The sequence below is a fragment of the Lates calcarifer genome, linkage group LG18 (assembly GCF_001640805.2).
Source record: "Lates calcarifer isolate ASB-BC8 linkage group LG18, TLL_Latcal_v3, whole genome shotgun sequence".
NCBI lineage: Eukaryota > Metazoa > Chordata > Actinopteri > Centropomidae > Lates > Lates calcarifer.
Genome location: NC_066850.1, coordinates 3,657,391 through 3,680,091, shown reverse-complemented (window position 1 = coordinate 3,680,091; position 22,701 = coordinate 3,657,391). Strand labels below are relative to the sequence as shown.

At 40.5% G+C, this 22,701-nt stretch overlaps 1 protein-coding gene across 1 annotated transcript in view; it reads left to right on the top strand.

Moving 5' to 3' along the window:
• The window catches only part of tafa5a (TAFA chemokine like family member 5a), a 201,642-nt gene that overhangs the window by 4,139 nt on the left and 174,802 nt on the right, over positions 1-22,701 (top strand). The gene's annotated exons all lie outside the window — the stretch shown is intronic.

Below are 22,701 nucleotides of genomic sequence, written 5' to 3'. Positions count from 1 at the left end.
TTTTCCAACATAGATTTAGTACTGAGTCATCAGTGATTGGAGCATTGAGGGAGAGAGACTGGGCTTAGGATCGGTCAGTTTGAAATACCTATATGACATTTTCTCACTTATCCACCTGGCAACTGAGGAGAAACTGATGTTAACTATGTTAATGGAATCAGTTACCCCAGCTTCACCAACATCCTGCCCTCACTGTGTATCTTCTCTATAATTCAGACAGTGAGACAGCAGAGCCTGTAACAGACAATGAGAATTTGCAGAAGACAAAAAACAACTCCACACACGGGGATTCTTACATGGGTTTGAGAGACGGCTGCCTTATGGACTGTGCCACAGCAGTCCCAGACCACAAACCATGGCCATCTGGCAAGTAAGGCAGGCTAAGGCAAACAGTCAAACTTTCCGAGTGGATTTTCAGTCTCAGTGCAGAAGCCTCATCCCCTCTTTCTCTGTCACGCACATATATAGAAACACACGCCACCCCAGCATCACTCCATATCCGGGGGCTTTGTGCTTGCCATGCTAGCCGATCTTGGCTGTTCTCAAGTAGATGCAGCCCTTTTCTTTTTCCATTTCTGCTGTGTAAACACTACATATTAAGTCCAATAAACCTGTTCTTTCATAAGAACTCACTTCAAACACCAAGTTGGCTGACTGTATTCCCAGCATGCTCATCCCACAAGTTTCCTTCTGGACTTTTTCTAACTCTGAACCATATTTATTCTGCTTTCTTAAGATTTTAAACTCCTGCTGAGGTATTTTCCCCTACTGTGTTTATCTGCTCGTGCCTGCCAAAGCATTTCCCTCACTCAGCCATAATTTGTCAAAGCAGTTTCAAAGGAACACAAAACAACACAGAGAAAATAATGACGGAAACTGTATTTTAATCAAGATTATTTCAAAAGCGATTACAAGCTATTGAACTCAGCTTTACCCAGTTATCCTTTGCCTTTATAATGGACCTCTGTTCCCATTATTGTGCGAGTTCCTCTCAAAAAAGCAGGTAATTTAGTTCAAAGGGAAACACAAAAGAGCTCAAGTGAAAGGAATGGTTGTAGCTCTGCTCTCAATGTCAGCCAGTGGCTTAAATCTTTGTTTCACTCTTATCTAAGTACATTGCCCGAAGCCACACTGCTAATGCGGCTAAAAACGTGCTAATACAATCAGCAGGTATTGAAAGTACTGAAACATACACACAATAGAATATATGGCAGTATATTCTATTGACCTCTTCTTTTCCTCCGTTTATTATTTGCTAAGTCTTTCCATGCAGGTCACTGTGTTTGACCCTTCATCTTAACTAGACCCCGAATCATCAGTATAGAACTTATAATAAGCCCAATTAAGGGCCTGCATCAGGGTTTAAAGCACTGTCTCACAGTGTGTACCTTAAGGGCTTGTGGTCTAATAATTGAAGCATCAGTGTGTGGTGAAAAGGTCAGGGCCTCGTTCCTTTGTCACGTATTCCCTCATGAGGGGTGACAGTGCTCAGTACATCTGTGTCATTTCTTCATTGCGACCCTTATCATTTTTAGTTACCTTTTTTCTGTTATTGCAAAGTGAGTGATTGTCACAGCCACAGAAGGTGGAATGTAATTATACAGAGGTATAATGGAAGGGCATGGGTTAATGGTTTATATAAGTGTGTGTGTGTGTGTGGTGTTTTGTCTATGATATGGCCGCCTGAACAGTGAGTGATGGTCTCTGTTCAGCCTGAAATGTAGAGAGCTTTCCTTGAGGCTTAGCCTTCAGGGTTGATCTAGTAGCAGCCATTGTCAGCAATAACACAACACAGCCTCGATTGTTGCCAACAGAAGATCTTGCTGGTGCTTTTTACCATCGCAGGGCCTAATTAGATTGCAGCATTTAGGATGCCCCAGAGCAAGTTACATCCACATACAAGTAATATCCTCACTAATGCAATGGTGTTGCTCATTGGCTAACTGGAAAAGGATCCTTTGAGTGAATTGTTGAATGAGACATGAGGATGGGAAAACCATGTCTGTTGAAGTTATTTTAAAATGTAGTGTCGACCAAGTCCTCTAAAATAACATCAGCGTTGAAATATTCTCTACATTTGTCTCCAGTGTCTGACTATTGAAGAGGGATCCAGAGAGCAGTGAGAAAGGCTTTAGGAGGATCAGTTTTGGAGTGCCAGATAACACGAGCTGTACAAGAAGCAATGATGTGTAAATGTACAAAAGAAGATGTTGTAAAATTTTGTACAGACATTTATGGTCCCCAGAGGATGAAGCCTGATTCTTCTAGTAATCTGGTCAAATGTTTTCAAACTACCCTGCCGAACATTATACCTGCTGAAGATTAGCATCTAATGACATCGCCAGCACAAGTTGGCGGCAGCCATTTCTGTGTTTTGGCTTCATTTTTGTACAGTGGGAGGAAGTGGGGACGTGTTGTCCATCTGTACATACAGTCACTGTTGTGAACATGTTGAGCTGCTGAGGTCAGCGTTTAGCTGAAAGCCCCCTTGTGCCCTTCAGACCTGTCTACAGTGGCTGTAGACGCTGTGAGCTTTGATTTCTAAGAACTGCTGCATCACAGATTTTACTAGCAAAGCGAATAAAAGTAAAAATAATTATATGACAGAGAGGAACAGAAGATGACAAGGAAAGCAGCAGAATGAAGTGCTAGGCAGAGGCTGATGGATGGAGGCAGAGTTTTACAAAGATGTGGATACATATGGCAAGAGAGAAATGGAGATATAAAGTTATGTAAAAGCTCTATTATCTCACCTCTGTGTGAAAAAGTTATGACACAAAGAGAGATTGAGAGAGAGCTTTATTTGGTCTGTGGCTGGGTGCAGGGGCTCAGGAGCTGACAATATGAGCTGCATAGATAATTATTTGTGCCTTCCCTCAGGTGCAGACATCTGCAAAAAACAAGACAGTCCCCACCACTAAAAATGCTTAACAGTGTTTTCACTGCTGTAATGGCCCTCTGAGGAAAAATAAAAGTATCTTTGCTTTCCTAAAAGTCACAATCAGGTCTGTTAAAAGATGTCGCAATGATCAGCTGGCTCTGATGCACTGTACTCCATCACTTAACATGTAGATTAGATTCAGATGGTGTTTTCCCAGAAAGCCTGTGTTTCAGGTTAATATCACAGAGGCTGCTTCTTAAAGTGCAGGAGAGTGGAGAAGTGTCAAAAAATAATTTTGAATGGATAACTCATCAAATCTGCCATTCTGTACTGCTCAGCTAAATGAACCAGAGGGGAAATTCACCAGGCGAGGCGAGTGTCCCTTTTCCGCTGTTACAACCAACCAGCAGATGAATGGGGCAATTTATGGTTACCTTACAGCAATTTATGTCAGTCAATGGATGGTAAATCCATGTGAAATGGCTCCATGGATGACAAGAGGTAAAGTTAAAAAAGGATATATTATCATAGCAGACATCAGTTCTTATGTATAAAGCAATGACCTCTTCACACCTTATATGCTAATTTACAATAAGACAGTCTCAGGTCAAAAATTAACAGAGTGAAAGAAAACTGTAATAACAGGTAAAGGCTGCACTGAGATCAGACCAGTTGGTTGTTTAATGAAATAGGCCCAATGCACTACAGTTGGGCACTTCCACGAGTACTATAGCAATGGGTTGAATTGACAATTACTGTACTGTATATTTCTGCCTTATTAGCACTCAATGAGTCAGGGAGCTAAGCAGTAAACAGCAATAGTAATTGCTGTTTACTACAAATGCTCCAAAACCAACCAAACTGGTGTGAGAATTGGTTAAATTTAAATTTGCCATTCTACAGTACAGCTACATAAACAAGGCTGAGGTGTCTCTCCTCTAGCCAGCAGCTTTTGTCAGCATAAATGAGAAACACACAAAGGAAGGCCCTGACCAAAGGAGTGGTGAAGTGTCACCCCCACTGCAATTCTCTCACTGGTAAGTGTGCAGACCTCAGGAGGGCTGCCTGCAGAGTTGTCATCACAATTAATTTGAGGAAACCTTTGTCAATAATAGTTCTTCCTCTGCTCCAAATGGGCTTTCAGCTCTGGGCTCATTTGTGCTGCCATTTCTGTGTCCCTGTATCTCAGGTCGGCCTTAGAAAAACTGGATTAATTGTGAAAACCCTGTCATAAATGATGAAACTAACACCTCAATGTATATTATATATATGTGCAAAAGCCACCGCTGTAACTGAATCTGTCACCTTTTGACATGCACAGTGGCTTGAGGACAGGTAACAGTATAATTACCCACTTTACAGAGTGACCTCCACATTGTTGATGCTCTGAAACCATATGAATTGTTTCCATTTCATATAGCAGAATAATAGAATTATCTTGATGGAAATAACTGAAAATGCAAATGGTGTCTCTTGTTGCGCCCTCAGCTGTCTTGCCTGAATTTTGTATTCCTTTTTAGCTTTGCAATAATAATGATTCTGACTTGCAAAACAACAACAGAGTACATGTGTTTGTTCCCTAGCTTACAGATAATGCGCTCAAGTATGGAGCACCAGCTGTTGCCTGAAGTACAGTATGCTAATTACTAGAGTTTTGAAAGAATAGATATGCATATGAACATACAGTATCACCTCACCCTGCGAGATGTAGTGTGAAGTGTGAAGAGTAGAGCGTGAAAAAAATGCGTTTAGGCGTCATTTAAAGTCGTACAGAAATCATAATGTGTGTTTTTTGCTTCATCTACTTAGATTTGGATCTGCTTTTGAAGTAGTTTGTCTTGTGTGTCTTTGCAGGACAGAATTTTAATGCCATGTAAACAGCTTGTGCATTTAAATGTTGGTAAACAGTGATATCACTGGTTTGCAGGTGACACCGTTTGAGACTGATAGTGTGACAAAAAAAAAAAGTGTGTGCCACTGAGTGTGTTGAGCCAGCAAACTGTAAAAGAAAAGATACGCCCTCCTTACTGTGTGTCAGTTAGTTAACAAGTCTGCTGCAGCAGTTTCACTGGTTTAAAAACTTACCGTCAAATGTCAAAACCTGTGCTGTGTGCCGTGTTTAGATGTTGAGTGGTGCTGCAACACCATGAAGTAACTCTGCTGCTTTGCAATCTACAACCCGTCTGTGAGTTGGTTCGTGAGCTGCAGTTACAACAGAGCGAGTTTGTCACGCTGCGTGCTTCACACCCTTGTGGCTCACCTCAAAAATGTAACATTAAATATTAATGAGAAACAAGGGTCTGTCCTATAACATGAACACTTTACACTATAATCCAATCCACTCTAGTAACTTTAGAGGTCATTTGTGACCTAGCTGCACTAAAGGTGAAGCAACACCTTTCTGACACAAAATTTTAACACAACTGAATGCTATACTGCATTATTCCATTGTCCTTTTCCTGGTAGGATATTGGATAATCCCAACTTTCCGAGTTGCCATTTTAAGAAAGAGTTGATATGTCATGCCTTCTGATGCTTTAAATCTGCTGTAGGTTCAGGATTACCAACTAGACAAATGCCCACCATCATTCCCAAGTTAATAGCAATTTTGCTTTAAAAAAAAACTTTAAACAAGTAATCAATATCAAACCAACATTCATTTTCCGCAAAGCAACGAATCAATTGATCAACTAATCATTTCACTTCTAGAGGGCTGGTTTGGGTCAAGAGAAATAATAACTACCGTGTAAAGACAGGTCAGTAGGGGACTAATAACATTTTTTTGCCAGGGGTCATGAGTACAACTAGTAACTGTCAGTGTAAATAATACATATGATGCATTTGGATCTTTCTTAAAATCACTTGTTTATTCAAGTTTTTTGTTATTTCAAGTTTTATTAAACACACAGTTCACTATTAGCAATATGACTAATTAGCAATAATGCAGACTTTGTTAGCATGAATATGACTATTTGTATATGCATGAGGTTTTTCTGATTATGTAACAGTGAAACAGCACATTGTATTGAATATCCTTTAGTTTTTGGACTACACCAATAAATTGGCTATTCTGATATACTGGCTGATATTAGCTTGTCGTCTAGACGTTGGTTTATATGGATTGGTTATGGTAATATATTGGATATTGTTATCAGGAAAAAAAAATTCAGCTTCATCACACAACCCTACATTAGTCTCATGACAGATATAAGTAAGTATTAAAGTGATATTTTGCTTAATTTACAGAATTTAGCCTATTGGCTGTTTTTTTGTTTTGTTTTTTATTTTTTTCTAGAAGGGAGGAAAAAAAAATCAGGTCCTGTAAAATTGCTAAACTTAACAATGGCCTTTATTGCACAATTTATTTATCCCCTTGCTCCCATAACAACCTCCTTGTTTGCAGTTTTCCCACCCAACACTTCACCTGGCCCTCTCCCTCAATGGATGTTGGGCTTGTGGGCAGATTGCACACACACACACACACACACACACACACACACACACACACATACAAATGCAGGACTATTGATTTGTAGAGCACTGTGGTCGAGCAGCTCTGACTGGCCTTGCCCCTTGGGTGAGACACACAATCGGCAGCGGATGTGCTGCTCCTAAACTGTCCCTGGGCACCGTTTCAAATCCCTGTAGATTCATGATATTGATTTGAGCCATTTCTCCCTCCGCCAGCGTCTTCCACACCTCCATCATGTCCCCTTTCGCTTCTTTTTTATCCGACCTTTGTTGTTTTGTTTCATGTTCCCAGAGGAAATTCAGTGATAACTAAAAGACAGTCATTGGTTCTCCTTTTGCTTTTCCCTCTTAAAAAAAAAGCAGTCGGAGTGAGGGGGGTGGGGGTGGGGGGGCAGAGAATCCTGACAAGAGTCAAATCTAGTTACCGCTGTTGTGGAGGGAAGGGGAAAGCACTGTCATGCAAAGAGATGGAGGATGAGAGGAAAAAAATATGAGGCTGGTATGATTGCATCAGAGCTCTTTACAGAAATACCCACTTCCATGCGCTGCTATCTCTCTGTTATAGTGATGTGTCAACGTGGATTCAATCAAACCTGGATATGTGTTGAATATGAATGACTGTGTTTTTTTAAAAGAGAAACGGAGGATTAAATTCAGTGCAGCTGAGAAATTGGTTCTGTGTACAGTAGCTGTTTTACATTTTCTTGACAGGTGAATAAAACGATTACAATTTCGCTGCTGAGTTTCTCCATTTATGCTGAGTGAGACCTCTCTCTCCCTCTCCCCCTCTCCTTACCCCTCTGTCAGTTCCTCCCCCCTTACACTCTCCTTTCACTCACTCCCCATCTCTCTCTGCTAGTTCTCATTGTCAGACTGTGTAATTGAGATAATGCTGTTAATGATGTGTGAGTGGTCTCTCTCTTGTCTTACGCACACACACACACACACACAAACACTGACACACACACACTGATGGCAGTAGATAGGGCTCTTTCATTAGAGCTGGCAAGGCGAAGACAAGGCAGCGGTGGCTTACGGGCACAGACGACCTCGCCGTGGGGGAGCAGGAGCTTTAAACACTAATTAGGATGACTTTGGGAGACAAAACAGGTAGGGAGGGGGATATGAGCAGAGGAATGGATGGAGATTTGAAAAATGCAGGAAGGAAGGGACAGCAGACGTGATATGTTTCTGCAAAAATGAGGGAATAGGAGACAAAGACATGAGGAATGACGATGACAGGAAAAGTCAGACACAAATGGACAGAGACAGCGACAGAAGAAAAAGAGGAAGACCGAGGTAAAATAAAAAATCACTGATAATTTAGACAGAGGGTGAAATTTAGAGAGGGAAATTGGCAGCTTTGCTGCAATCAGACAGGTCTCTCCAGCGAAGGGAGGCATATGAGGCTTCTAAAAATACCCAAGTACCTGATGGGTCCACACTGGCATTACATGGGAGCTGCTGACATCAGGGTGCTTAGTCAAAAATATCATTTGTCATTCATTATCTTCTTCCTGTTGTTTGACTGGGACAGAACAGTTATATCTGACATTACTGGGAATGGAACACAAAGTCTATAAGAAGTATCTGTGTAACACTCTTGCATAAAGGCCACTGTAGCTTTCAAAAATGAGGGTTTGAGCAGATAAGAATAGTACTCCTCTTTTACCTGTGATGTGCTTCCACCCTGAGATCGATGTGAAATGAGAAGTAAGTGAGCCTGGACAGAGGGTTCTTGTCACTATTAGAAGTCTGTGTGGTGGTGTCCGTAAAAACATTCTTTTGCAGAAGTAGTGTGTCGCCAGATGGACATATTAATAGGTCATTAATAGGCAATTGAGTGGAGATTAAAGGTTGCCTGGCAACCTCAGGGCAACAACAAGGGCTGTAGGAGGTGACCGCACGTGGGAAAGCAATATTAACAAGCTTTAGAGGTGAAGGCAGGTAGTTTTTAATACACTCGGAGATAAGCTTGGCAAGAAAGAAGCATTTTGGTACTAATTATGAGGATTGTGTTTGTAAGTATAGCTCCTGAGTCTGTGAAAATGTATAGCATGGCGTGTGTTTTATTTGTTGATCATAATATCAGTAATGTCAGCACAATGAATATTTACTGATTACAGAGCAGGTCTGTGATGTGTGACAGAACGTCCTGCAGAATCAAAATTAAGAATATTTGTTTGTCTTTCTAGGAAACTGATGGATATTGACATCTGTTTATGAAATATTTTTCACTTACCTACTACATCATTTACTAATTTAAAAAAAATAACTATAGCAACACTTTCTCCATGTCCCTTTTTATGAGGAATACTAGTCATTTACAGCCTCCAATCATCTGTAATCTCCAAAACATTTAGTCAGAAATAACACAGTTCTACACAGTAATAAAAAATGTGGCATGTAGCATTTACAATGTGCCGGTCACTGGTTCATGGACATAACAACTACATAAAGGATTGTGTTCTCATTCAGTGATATAAAAGGAATACACACATTGTTTGTCCTTTTAAAGAAACTCACCCACATGTTTACAGCAACCTGTGTGTGCACACAGCCCGTCTTGTCTCCTTCACATAAACCAACATGCTCAGTTCTAAACACTGAATCAGAAGAGGGAGCGTAAGTGCTGTGCTGGGGTTGCCATGGTGCAATGTACATGTTCATACTGACAAGCTGGTAGGCTGTTATCTGTCAGCGTGAATGGTGCAGTAAACAGAACTAAACTGCACGACCCTGTGTCCTCCATTCCTATTCTAACATTAGACAATATTAGATGACACCTGCTGAGAGGCTCCGCTTCTACTGTCATCCAAAACACACACACGGCTGCTGCAGTTGCATATGTAGATATGGACACATACTCCAGTTGTAGGCACAGACACATACACATGGACATATGCAAATGCAAACAGTCCTATCACTCGCACACACACTTGTTACCGAAACACATGCAAAATCATGTGTGCAGGTCACACGCCCACGTTGCTGCATATACCAACACACCTAATTGACATGAGTGTGGGTGCACACACACACACACTTTGCTTTGTTGCTGCTGTCAGTTTAGCCAAATTACTGCTGGAGCCGCTCATCACTACAGCACCTCGTAGGCTGCTTCAGCCAGCAGAGGACAGATGCTGTGTAGGAGTGTGACTCTGTGTGTGTGTGTGTGTGTGTGTGTGTGTGTATGTGTGTGTGTATGTGTGTGTGTGTGCGCGCAATTGCATGTGCCTGGGAGGTGTTATGTCGAGGAGTGCTCTCTCTCTCTCTCTTTCTGTATGTTTGTGTGTGTGTGAGTGAGGGAGCCTGTCTAGCAGAAGCAGGACAGGCTAGTTTAGCTCAGGGCCTACAGTGCTGCAGACACACACACACACACACACACAGACACACACACACCTGCCTGCCTCCCAGCCATCTCCTCTCTCTCGCTGCTCCACAGTGGCCTCCCTTCAGTAAATAACACCATTCATTATCTGCATGAAGCCCTGAAATCAACTCCATGGAATAGACTGGTGTGTTGATGAACGCAAACAGATTCTTTGTATCTACCAAACATGACCAGCAGCTGCTGCTGAGAAATCCGTGTAACTGTTGTCCTCAGTACTTCTGTTAATTGAACTAAATGTTTTTTGTGCTGTAGTCATTTCCGTGTTCTCAGTATGACACTGCACAACATGTGCACGATACAGGATGAGGATAGCTCTTAAAAAGTTGAAAGTGCTTTTACAATTACACTGGATAATGAGATTGATTGAGACTAAACAGAAATGGGATGTTAACTAGACTGAGATTCTGTGGGCATACTTTGAGCCAACTGCTAACATCATCATGCTAACATTCTCACTGTGACTATGGTACCATGCTTATGTTTAGCAGGTACAGTGTTTACACAGAAAAACAACCTCATTTTAAAGGGAAAAGCAAATTCTCTGGCTGACAAATCCCCACTTTCTCATGGTAAAAAGTGTCCAACCCCACTTCATAAGTCATCAGTCTGCACCAAACCCTGTTAATGATATGATGAAAACAAAATCCAAAAACATAAGATGGCAATGGGATCACAAGCTGCATGTCTGCCAAACAGATCTGCATTCTGTCATATATTTCCTGATTTTTCCTTGCAGATTTGTGAAGCATCTGTGAACAGCTATTTTAATACGTTGCATTAGAATGTGAACAAGATTCCGGTCTGAGTTTCTAACTGGGAAAACTCCTGAACCTTCACATTCTTGTTCTGAAACCATCCACTGTTTATTTTGTTGTATATTTATGGTTTCCTGATTGAATCAAACCCATCTCTACATCTCAAGTCTATTTCTCTTTATGGTGTGTCCGTATCTGTATCACTTTATTCCTCCCTCAATCATCACAAGTCTCAGCCACTGAAAAGCCTCCCCCACCTCCTCTCAACCTCCCCCACGTCCCCTCCTCAGTCTGATTCTTCCACCTGCATGCATCACAGTAGGATGGTGTTAGATGAATGATGAACTGTGCTGTGCTGGGTCTCTGTCAGACATAACACTGGCTGAAGGTCAATTTTTGTTTCATCAGACCACATACTTTGTGTCATGCTCTCTGAGCTTTAACATGATTTTCTTTTTCCTATTTTTTCTTTCCAAACATTTGGCCTGCTGCTGTTGGTCCTCGGTCATCTCCCTGACCAGTGTCCTTCACACCCAATTAGACAACTTGACAAAACAGGAAGTAGTTCGTGTAGTTTCTGTATTTGTTTTTTCCTCCCACATTTTTTATACTGATGGATAGGATTTACTCACATGCTCTTGTCATCTCAGGGATTTTAAAGACAGAAACTTTTGCATTTCAGGCAAACTAGCTGCTTTTGGCTGTGATTGGTGCACTTCTGTATTTTACAGACTTGTTTGTGTCACTCTTGCTTAGCCAGATATAACTTGCTTCTTTCCTGTCAATGGATTACAGCTTTTGCCAACACCTCCCCACTTCTCTAATGACTCAGCCTGATAGTTGGGGGCAGCCTTGATCTTAGTTCCTCATGTGTGGTCTGAAATACTTCTGGTATTATATCAGAATATACATATAAATGTCCATACAACACATACTTTATTCCATCTATCAATAAATGAATCCGTTAATTAGCTATACCTGTCGGGTTATTAAATCAGAAAACATTACAGCTTTGGAGTCTCTCTCTAAAATATGCCACTTATCTACTTAATGTCAGTTCATCCACAACAACTACTGTGCAGTAATGCTACTTAGCTATAAAGTAAGCTAATACTATTTGAATAGCAGATAATCAGATAATTTAACAAACCGTAATCAATGTGTTCATTTAGTTATAACAGTTTTTCTGAAATAAAAATACTATTTTATGAATGAAGTGTCATCAGATGGGTGGTGATGCTAATGACATCTGAGATGTGGTCCATAACAAATATACTGTATACAGCTGATAGAAATACGTCTCTTATGATTGAATTAATGTCATTTTTTACCCAACTATGGGTCTGAGGGCTTTTTTTCATCCTGTATGTAGTTCTTCATCAGCGCAAAGGAAATGTTTCTCAGCTTCAGTTTATCCGTTTTCTCCTGTTCTCTTTTGCATATGGAGAGCTGACACACTGTTTCTTCAGTTTTGGTCACTCACCTGGAAAAAGAGCCGTGACCTCCTTCCCCCTCCAGCCCTCTCTTCCTCCTTGGCGCCAAACACAATAGTTAACGGACGGATAAATATTTATGGGATCAAGCTGCATCTGGGTTTTTGTCGGGGTACCCTATGAATTTTTCATCTGCGGCAAAACTGCGGAAGCGCATTGGGAGCTGTTCGGGCGTCTGTGTGAACCTAATGTCAGGAGGTGCGGTGGGCCAATGTTGCAGGTACAGTGATAACAACTCCAGTGATACTCGTGCCGCAGTGCTGTGGTGGGAAACACAAGTCGGGGGGATTGAATTGTACAGAGAGATGCAGTGAAGAGGGTGATGCTCTCTGTGTGTGCTGGGTGGTATAGTGAGTATGTGTGTGTGTATGTAGTAGTATGGTGCACAGATTACAGGATAAGGGGTGTGAAATGTAGTGTGCGCAGGTGTGTGTTTTTCATTTGAATTTGTGCATCTTCACAGACTTTCCTCTTTACTGACCCCTTTCATTTCACCATCAGAGGTCAAAGGTGACACCACAGGGTGAGAGGTCAGACAGCCAGAAATGAGACATCAGTGGGGAGGACTGCAATCAGTCGATGTCTCTGAAAGCAGAGAGGCCAGGAAAGGTCTTGTTTCATGACAGAGGCTACAACCTCACTTCAGTTGTGGTTTCGTGGGGAATCTGTGTATGTGTGTGTGTGTGTGTGTGTGTGCGTGTGTCCTGTTTACAAGGGGTCAGGCTCATTTGTAAGCTGTCAAACAGAGATGCTCGGACAGAGATCAAGAACAGCTCACGGGGGCTAGTCCTGCTCTCCAGGGGAAATGGATTCTGTTTGATCTTTGGGACGAGTAGGAGGGAGTGATGGTGTGTGGCAGGGGAGGGAGGACGGGTGAGGGTAAAAAAATTGGGGGACGTGGAGAGAGAAATAGAAATTAGCAGAAGCATAAAGACGGACTGAGCTTGATTGAAAGAGGAGAGTGAAAGTAAGCAAGAGGGTGTGAAGTTCAGTAGATTAAAGGTTGAAAATCAGATGAAAACAAGATCAACAATTTGAGACGAGGTAAGAAAACACGATCTGGACTAATGGCTGATGGAGAAAATAACACCTCTAACTGAAGGGGAGGTGAGAAGAGAGGAGAGACATGTTTTTCTGCTGCTAATGCTCATCTGAGTGTTAATGAATGTTCTTGTATGCAGAGACAAGCCAAAGACTCATTATCTCCAAAGCTCTGGAAACTAAACTGGGTGAATGGACTACAAAGGGAATGAAATAAAGAAAATCTGTGAGAAGACAAAATTGCATTTCATTGTGGACAGTAGCAGTTGTAGATGCAGGCCATTATTACCGCTGTTTGGAGTTCTAGCCAAGGACATTTTCCAAATCAAAGATTTAGCTTCTTAGATATTTTCTTTTGTTTTGTTTTAAAAAATGACAATAGGTGTATGTGATATGAACTATTGAGAGATCTTATTGGAATACCACATTATGAACAGTTTGACACACTGTTGAACAGTATATATTTGAGCTTCATGCAAACTGTGAAGTGAGAGGAGCTGTTTTGGGTGCCCCTGGTTCCAGAGGTAAATTTCTCACTCATTTTTCCCATAGACAGTGTTACATGACTTACAGTTAGCTCCTCCAAGGCTTGCATCAGCATTAAACTCTTGCAGTTCAATCAAAAGTGCTAATGATTAACAGCTGTGTTACAAAATGTCTGATTCACCAAGCTTAACATTTCACAGAAACTCAAAAAGTTGAAATAATTCAAGCTGGTCGCCATAACCTAAACCTGAAATAAGTTCTGATGTTTCGTATCATAATTTTTTTTCTCTTTTTAACCACGTCAGTGGCCATTTGGATATTGTCACATTATATGTAGCAGCAAGAGCAGAAAAACCCAGCATAATTTAGTTCAGATGGTACTTCAGCCTGTAGGTTTGCGGTTAAATATCTAGGTGATAATCAAACATCAACAGGCAGTTGAGATTCAGTGTTAGCAGAGACACTACAGTACCTCTTTCATTTGGACTCAGTCAATAAAAGCCACTTGAAACATGTTTATTTGTATTGTTAATGATGCTGTTGCAGTATTTAGTTTACTTCACTCACAGAGACAGGGACTCAAGTCAACAAAAGTGGCATGTGTGGTTATGTATGACAAATGGAAATGGGGTGGAAACCATGCCTACCTTGTTTGAACTGGCACTGTGCCGGTTCAGGTTCACCCCCTCACTCTAAGACATTAAGATACACCACAGGCAGGCCACAGAGTTTTACAAATCTGTGTGTTACTCTGGTAGCACCTCTGATTTCACCTCACAGAATTTGAGAAGATATGAATTATTAAGAAAAAGTTAAAACATAGAGTGATATGGATCATTACTGTTCTACACTGATAATAGAAGCCGTTTGTTTGCAGGATCTCCACACACATAATGGAGCATATTCCCATTATACTGTTGTACTTTGATCACATATAAAAAAATAACACGCAGAAGATTATTATTTATAATACTGTTTTGGCATCACATCATTAGTACACACAGAGAACAGAGGCTCCCAGGAATTGAGGCTTTTTCACACCATATGGCTGATGTATGGTCTGAAAAGTTTCATTAAGAGAACTATAAAAACATCATCAAATGCATGTTTCAGTTGCTTGTTAAATGTTTGTATATAAACACATTTTTCCTATGGCTTACTAGAACTGTAAAATGTTATATAGTAGCCAGATACAGGTGATATACTGTGATGGCTGCCATATCTATTTTCACTTGGAGCTGGGTGAGGGTGAGATTCTGGCCATCATCATTTTGTAATTACATTTCAACAAGAGCAGAAATGGAACAAGAGCTATAGATTCAGAGAGAAGAGAGGAGGGGAGTGTCGCATGTGTCTGGGCTACCTCTCTGTTCGTAATACCTTGTAACAACATATCTCCATGTGTCTGTTCATCATCCCTTCTGTCAGCCCATCTCACCCATATCTCTACTCTCTCCCCATCCATTCTCTCACTCCCTCCTTTCCTTATCAAACTTTCCTCACTACACTGTCTTACTTTCTGTTTTCATCTCTCTGTCCCTGTCTGAATCCCATTTCATCTCATTCTCACCTCTCAAACTCTTACCCTCCACTATCCATCTCCTCCTCCGCCCCCTATCTATCCTATTCTACTTCTGTTGGCATGACTGATTGCTGAAACTGGGCTGATTCTCTGCCGCGCTGCCTGCAAAGTATCCCCTACAACCACAACTATGTCACCCCCTCCCTGATACCCAGCCTCCATGTGCATTGATTACCTCACATTGCAAGGAGATAATCAGTGGGCGTGACCAGATTTTGAAACATGATGGGTCCGTGCTTGTGTTTAAATGAAGCTGATCTTGCTGGTTTTTAATCAGAGGCGCAGAGGATGCTTAATCAAGCAGTATTTTGATGGATTCATGGAATGGGAAACCCATTCATCAAGTCAATTACACATTAATCATGAGCTCACCCGCAGATTTGGGAGTGAGACATGAGGAGGGGCTCCACTTTGTTCTTGGAAAGAATAGCAAGCAGCATTATGTAAAACCCTCTTATCCATGAGTCTGTGAATTATTGTACAATGAAACGCAGTCTGTTGGAGGTGCTGATCAGCCAACCATTTGTGTGTTATACAAAGACAGATTCTTGATATGGTTCCATTTGATCACTGCTCGGTGATCCATTAGTCTACATCAAAGAGATCCATGTACAGTATTGTAATGAGTAAGAAAATCATTGATTGTATTGTCCATACAGTGATGCAGCACTGTGAACACTGTACATGAGATTGGATCTAAATTAAAGCCCATTCACTGCCAAGTGTAGACCCAGTGTGATTGATATTTAAATATTGATTATCATATTCCCTCGCCTTCGGAGTGCATTGTATGGACACTTTCATTTGCATAACATCCAGAGGCAGTTAGTATTAAGGTCACAGTAGGTGAACCATTCTCACAAATGTGCCATCAATAAATCATGCAGAGTGACAAGCTCTCTAGTTGTCAGGAAATCAAGAATGAAATATAAGTTATGAAAATTATGACAAAGAAATGATTGTGTGTGTGTATTATAATGATGTTTGTTGGCTCTGAACATAATACAATGTAATCTTGGCAGCAACTGAGGTGAATAACTGAGAATCTGAAGAGTGAAGGAGAAAACTGTGCTATGGTAAATTATGTACATCTTTTTCTATAGGCTCCATATCTGCCAAGGAACAGAGCTTGTGCATATTCATAAAGGATGCATACATTATGAAAAGAAACAGCTTCTTGGTTTTTATTGCAAGTTGTTAATCAGGAAGGCCCAGTGATCTTGCCTCAGAGAAAACAACAGTAAATATGGTGAGAGTTATGCTGGGTTCATTTTAGACAGTCCACAAAAATGACTAATATGTTGACCATTAACACTATATGGGCTCACGTCCTTCTAAAAATTGTAAACAGCTTAGGTTTTTCCTTCAACCATGAGTGTTGAGGATCAGACCTGGAGTTACTCACCCTGGGTTGACTGCTTCTGCATGTAACTTTACCACCGAAACTTGCATTAAGACCTGTGGTTCCAGTTATAGTGTTTACATTTAAAGTCTGGCATTTCTTTCAATGTTGGATTTTTTTTTTTCTGTTTTCGCACAGAATTTGCTTCAAATGTGACTGTGTTGGGTTATGTGTAGATACACACTGTATCTCTGATTCTTTGATGAAAGAAAAATCACATTCTTTAAAGTCTCTTGTAATACAATACTCACATGTGTCATATGACTGTTTTTGGTCACTGAAATGATTCCTTCTGTCCATCGCAAGTCCAATCCAGTCTGGGGGTTTCACTCACTGATTCAGTTATCTGATTCAGGCTGTTACAGGGAACTAGCATTGCTGCAGGTGTGAGTCCTCATCTTCTTATAAATCACAATTAACCTGAAAATTAGGTGCTCGTGAACAAGCTTAATTTTCAGCAAGAGGACGGAATAAATGAATAATTGAAATACTGAGTAAAATAAAAGTCAAGTCAATGACTTCTCAAGGGTGCAGTTGAGATTTAGACTCCCACCAATTTTTAGAGACTGATGGCACATTTTGGAGTTCATCATGTTGCTTTAGGGGGGTAAAACAATCAGTTCTGTGGCCAGGTTATGTTTGGTATAATGTTGGATATTGCTGGCCTCCTCCGATTGATGGAGCATATTCACCCCACTTGATTACAGAAACTAATGGTGCATACCACCATACTGTGCGCCTAACTGTGTGCAGTGTTGCAGACCTGTGCATGTTGAGCTCACAGGAAAGCAGAGAGGAACCAAAGTTACCAAAGGTGTCTAAAATGCTGCTAAATGTACTAACCTAGTAGCAGATGTGTTGGACAACCACATTTGTCAGAACAATTTTTTGCATCACATATGATTAGAGCAGAGATGGAGCTTTTTTTTTTTTAATGTGGAAAACCAATTCATCATCCTTAGGTGCCCTTAATTTAACATCGAGGGCAGTCAATCATGGCAGTTACATTTAGGGAAGGTGGACGTTGCCGCAAATTGTTTTTTAAATAGCTGCCTGTTCACCTGAAGTGTGACAGGACCTCGTGCATTCAGTGCAATATTTGCCCTCAAAACGTACCAGTCACCTGCGCGTTTATCTGGATATGAATGGACATGACATGCATCAGTCAAATAGAGGACTGAGAGTGGTGTAGAGCGTCTGCAGCTTGGCCAAAAACATACAAGTATGGCAGCACTAAAGCAGTCAGTCTGTGTTGTTATGAATTGTGTATCATAATCCATACACACAGATGCTGCTGATCTAATTTAGTTTATTATTTCTTACAGTTATTGAAGACAGTCTTGTCTTGCCTCTTATAAGGGCAACTGAAGACTAATGAAATATGACAACAGCTATAACGAGGAATGGTAGTATATAAAAACATGGGTTAATAATTTTGTATCTTTTGTTTGGACTAGTTTGTGATCATGAGGCATACATTATGTTTTAATGAAGTTTCCCCCTCATAGCAGATTGTCTGAGGAAAATAATTAAGCTTGAAATATGTTGCTATTGCTGCATGGAATATAGCTGCAAATAAAACTATTAAATCAAATGGCCTCAAATCGCCTTTATTGTTTATATAGAATTTAGGAATAGGGCACTTGTATCATCCGAACATCTTCTAACATGTCTTTGTGTTTTTGGGTTTCTGCCGGGTCAGACTCTGTCCAACTGTAGCTGGGAGCTTTCACCCTTCCCTAGACTTTAAGCCACTGAATGCTTGAGTGTCGCTGGCCAACTTTGTCCAATAGATATCTCTCCCAGAACCCCCTTCTCCTCTGGCAGTCCCCGAGACCATATTTCTCCTGTCAGTTCACGTCCAGACCTGGAGTAAGCCAGCTGGCCTTTCTCAATCACCGTCCCCAGCCAGAAAGCCATAGGGCTCTCTATCTGCTGAGCAATTTCAGCCAGGAAAAGTCACACTTGTCTCCCTGTGCCAAAACAGCAACGAGCCATATGCACATTACGTTCTTGATGCATGGCAGAGCAACAAAAGATTGCATGAAACAGAAACAGCAGCAGACTAAGCTGTCATGTCCACTTTTAATATGATGCTTTTAAGTGGCACTCTATAAGGTCTGATCAATCTTGAGCCATGAAAACTTATTTGGCTAACAATGAAAGTGCTAATGGCTCAGCTCTCTGTGAAACTAGCAGCCACACTCAGAGGGGTCTATCTGACTCTGCTTCACTTTCTCATATAGATTCTTCCCCACAAATCCTCATTGATGTGTCTATCCACACAGTGTCGGAAGCCAACCAAGATAACCTCAGCAAAAAATAGATCACACAAGTCAGATAACTGGGCAACTTGGCCCATTATCGCAGTGAAACTTGTTGGTGTCAGATAGAAATCCACTGCTATGTTTGTATGTATGATGACAAAATTACTTCCCAGTCAACCACAGATTGTCACTAGTGGTTATCACATGTGAAAATTTGATAGGAAATGGAATCATGTTCAGTGACATGTTGCAAAAACATGATGAATTAGAGAGAACATTTTTTTTTCAATCTTCCAGCTCAGTCTTTTGACATATTTCCTTAGTAAAACACACATTTTCCTCAAGTATGAACATGAATTTTCTTTTTCTCACTTGTTGGATTATATAATCTTGTCATTTAGAGCATAATCTATTCTTCCTGCCAGCTCAGTGCTGAGCAGTGCTGAGCAACATGCCTGGGATCAGGGACCTGACTTTGAATAATGGCCTTCTATGGCTGCATGTAGATAAGACTGGTCAGAAACATACTGTAAGGATCTATCTGATCGGCCAAATGAGACGCACTTGTTTGCTCAGTTGCTCGGCTGCAGCCAGAAGAAAAATGTGTATCTTTCTGCAGCCGCTGCTCACCAGAAACACTCTCACAAAGCGTCTCTATTATGATGTGTGGGACTAGGGTTATGTCATCTAATAACCCCACAAACATATAATTAAAGATGTTCCACTGAGAGATTTTGATTTGCTTGTATGATTTCATTTGACTTACACAATCTATATTATTCAGTCTTAAAATGCTTTGTCTTCAAATATGTGATCTGTTCTGCTTCAGAATAACAATGGCCCTAATGGGGTTTGGCAAAAAGTATGGTTTTGTTACAAATAAAACTGATTCAGTTAAATTCAATTTGAAGCTGAGGCCTCTCAGGCAGTCAGAATAAAGCACCCTGATTGGCAGGCAACACCAGCTCCTCCAACTCAAATGTAGTAAACCTGCTGAGAGGTTTTTCAGTCAGCGTGTCAGTGTAGATGCAGCAAACTGGCCTGATTACAATGACTGTGTGAACTGTCTGCAGCTGACTTTTTAAATGTAAAATACATTTTATGTTGTAATCTTGTGCTCCTGTGTTAACTGTTTGGTCAATTTATGTTTTAAATGAGTGTATAAATTGGTTTTTCACCTCAGTTTTTGTACTGATGAACCAAATGACTAACCAACTGACATATAATATGCTTATTAGTGAGCTTCAGTGGTGCTGGTGGGTGGATTTCATTACCTTTTACAGAGCAAGGCTAGATGTCTTTATCTTTGAGGCATGCACTGTTGGTTAGGATAAAACACATGATCTGAATACATCACCTTAAGCTCTGTAGAATTTTTAAAAGGTATTTTTCATTGTTTTCTGACATATCATAGAGAAGATGAACTCCTGTCACTCCTAAAATGCTCTTTTGTGTCATTTCTTATTTTAATCAGGCAACATTTACTGAACCTTAACCAGTAAATGGATGAGCTAGATACATCAGGAAATGTTTTGGAATATCCACCAATATCATAGTCAAAAAGCAAAGGCAACAGAGAAGTTAACAGCATACAGAGTTGTAAAATAATCTCTCTCTCTCTCAGTGACAGTTCTGATCTCCCTTTAAATCATAAACAATCAGTAGTTACCTTCCAAAAGCCGCCAGCGTGCAAGGGGAAATTGTCACCATCTATCATTAATTGTCGAGCGATGACAGATTACTTTAACTGTGTCATTGTTCACATCAGTGCCTGGCGTGCATTAACTGGTGAGGATACGGGGGGGCCGCGCAGATGTAACTGTTTGGAAGGGCCTGGGGGTTTAAAATGCCAGGGTGGATTAATTCACCTCCCGCCATGACGGCTGCCCGCTGTTTAGATCCACAGCCCGAAAGCTGTCCTCACTGGCTTTGATATGAGAGGGCTGGGGGAAGGCTGAGACAGACAGGAGGGAGAATGAGAGAAAGGATGGAGGGAACCAAAAAAGAAATAAGAGGATGACTGCTTTCTCTAACCAAGGACAAAGTCCAGATTGGAGGGGCGTGTGTATGATTGACAGTGCTTTGCTTTTGATCAGCCAGGAGAGAAATGGGATGGGACAAGTGTGTGCGCGGTCGTCAGTGTGTATGTGAGTGTGATCGTATCTGCGCGTGTATGTGTGTGTGTGTAGCTAGGAGACAGTCCCCATGGAGACAGCTAGACTAAGCATTCAGTCAAGAGAGGGGAAGTGAGCACAGAGGGCTGTGTGTGTATGTGTGTGTGTGAGTTACTATGCTGTGCACAAGTGTGACAGTGATGTGATGAGACTGATGTCCAGTGTTTGATCCTTTGGTTCTGGACTGTGGGAGCATGTTTCTACTACTAATGGAAACTCAGCACTGTAGTGGAACTAGTGGGTCTACACCTCATCACATACAGTGGAGACCATGTACAGTACACTGTATGGTGTATTAATGATGTTTTAGTGGGATGCTTAATCTTAATATAACACTCATATGCTCATATGTATGATGAAAGAGTTCTTGGTCACTCTAATCATTGGAGGACAAATGTGAACCTCTCAGTCCTCATTGAAAGATGATTTACTCACAGTGAAAAACATTTTACTACTAAAAACTGTACAAGACAAAATAAGTTCTTTTAAGTCTGCCTTGTTCTTCTCCCATTGACAATGGCATAGCTATCTCTCCCAACAGGCAAAAACAAGAAAAAAAACAAACAAAAACATAAAATCTCTGTGGAATATCTACAACTGTTGTAAGGTTGGGCACACAATGAATAGTTAAAAAAAGAAAGAAAGAAAGAAAGATCAAAATCAATGCAGCAAAACCAGATATTACCATTTTTATTCCACACATTCTTTCTCCTTATCAAAACCTAGTGCCTGCATTACATTCAATGCAATTAAATCGGCAATGCAATAAAGGCTTTGTTCGACTTCTAAGCAGTAATCCTGTTAAACCTGTAAATAGTCTTTGACGTGTAAATTGGTGGAATTCACCTTTATACATCTATAACATTACAAAACCCTCTAGGGTTCCTTTTAAATGATGACTGTGTGTTTAAATTAGTTCTTAAACTATTTATTGACTATTCAATAAGCAAATATTTCACAGTAATTTTGACATTTTTAAATCAAAATGCTGCTTTAGTTTATAGGTAATTAATATGGAAATATTTTCTATATAACACCACTTTAAATGCACTGCCTGTGATTCTAAAATAACTGTGATGGCAAAAAGTAGAAAAATAAAGCTGAGGTTTGTGTCATTAAGTCACCCATGTTCCACTGATGACTGCAGGTATCTGTTCTACAGGTCAATCAATCTGTAATCAGAAAGCATTAAACTGTGCAGAAGCTTCATCTCACTGTTCGTGCTGCTAAATGGACAGTTTGTTCCCAGAGAAGAGCTGCTCTTCATGACACTGGGTCATGAAAAAGAAAGACTTGAAAATGCCTGTGTGCTCCCAGGCTGCTGCATGTGTACATGTAGTTTTAAAGCACTTCATTATAGCGATCAATATCTACTGTATAAAAGATGAATGTATCTACAAAATACACCAATCAGTGAAGCCAGTGAACTCTAATGAGTCATTTGATAGTTTATAAATGATACAACAGCACAAGAAAAATCACAATTAAACTCAAATCTGTGTTACAGAGGAATGGGCCGATATATTATTTATTCCTAAAATTTATTATTAATGCAGGTTAATGAATAAAATGACCACAGTACATTTTAAATGTTGAAATGTACATGATGAGTTTTTGCAGTGGTGTTCAATTTCATACTGTTCGTCAGAACAGCTGTCTGGTGTAAACAGTAAATTAATGCAGGTTAGTAAATAGAGCAGCACTGATTTGAATTGATTTTTGTAGAATAAGGTCTGGGAATACTTTTACATTGTG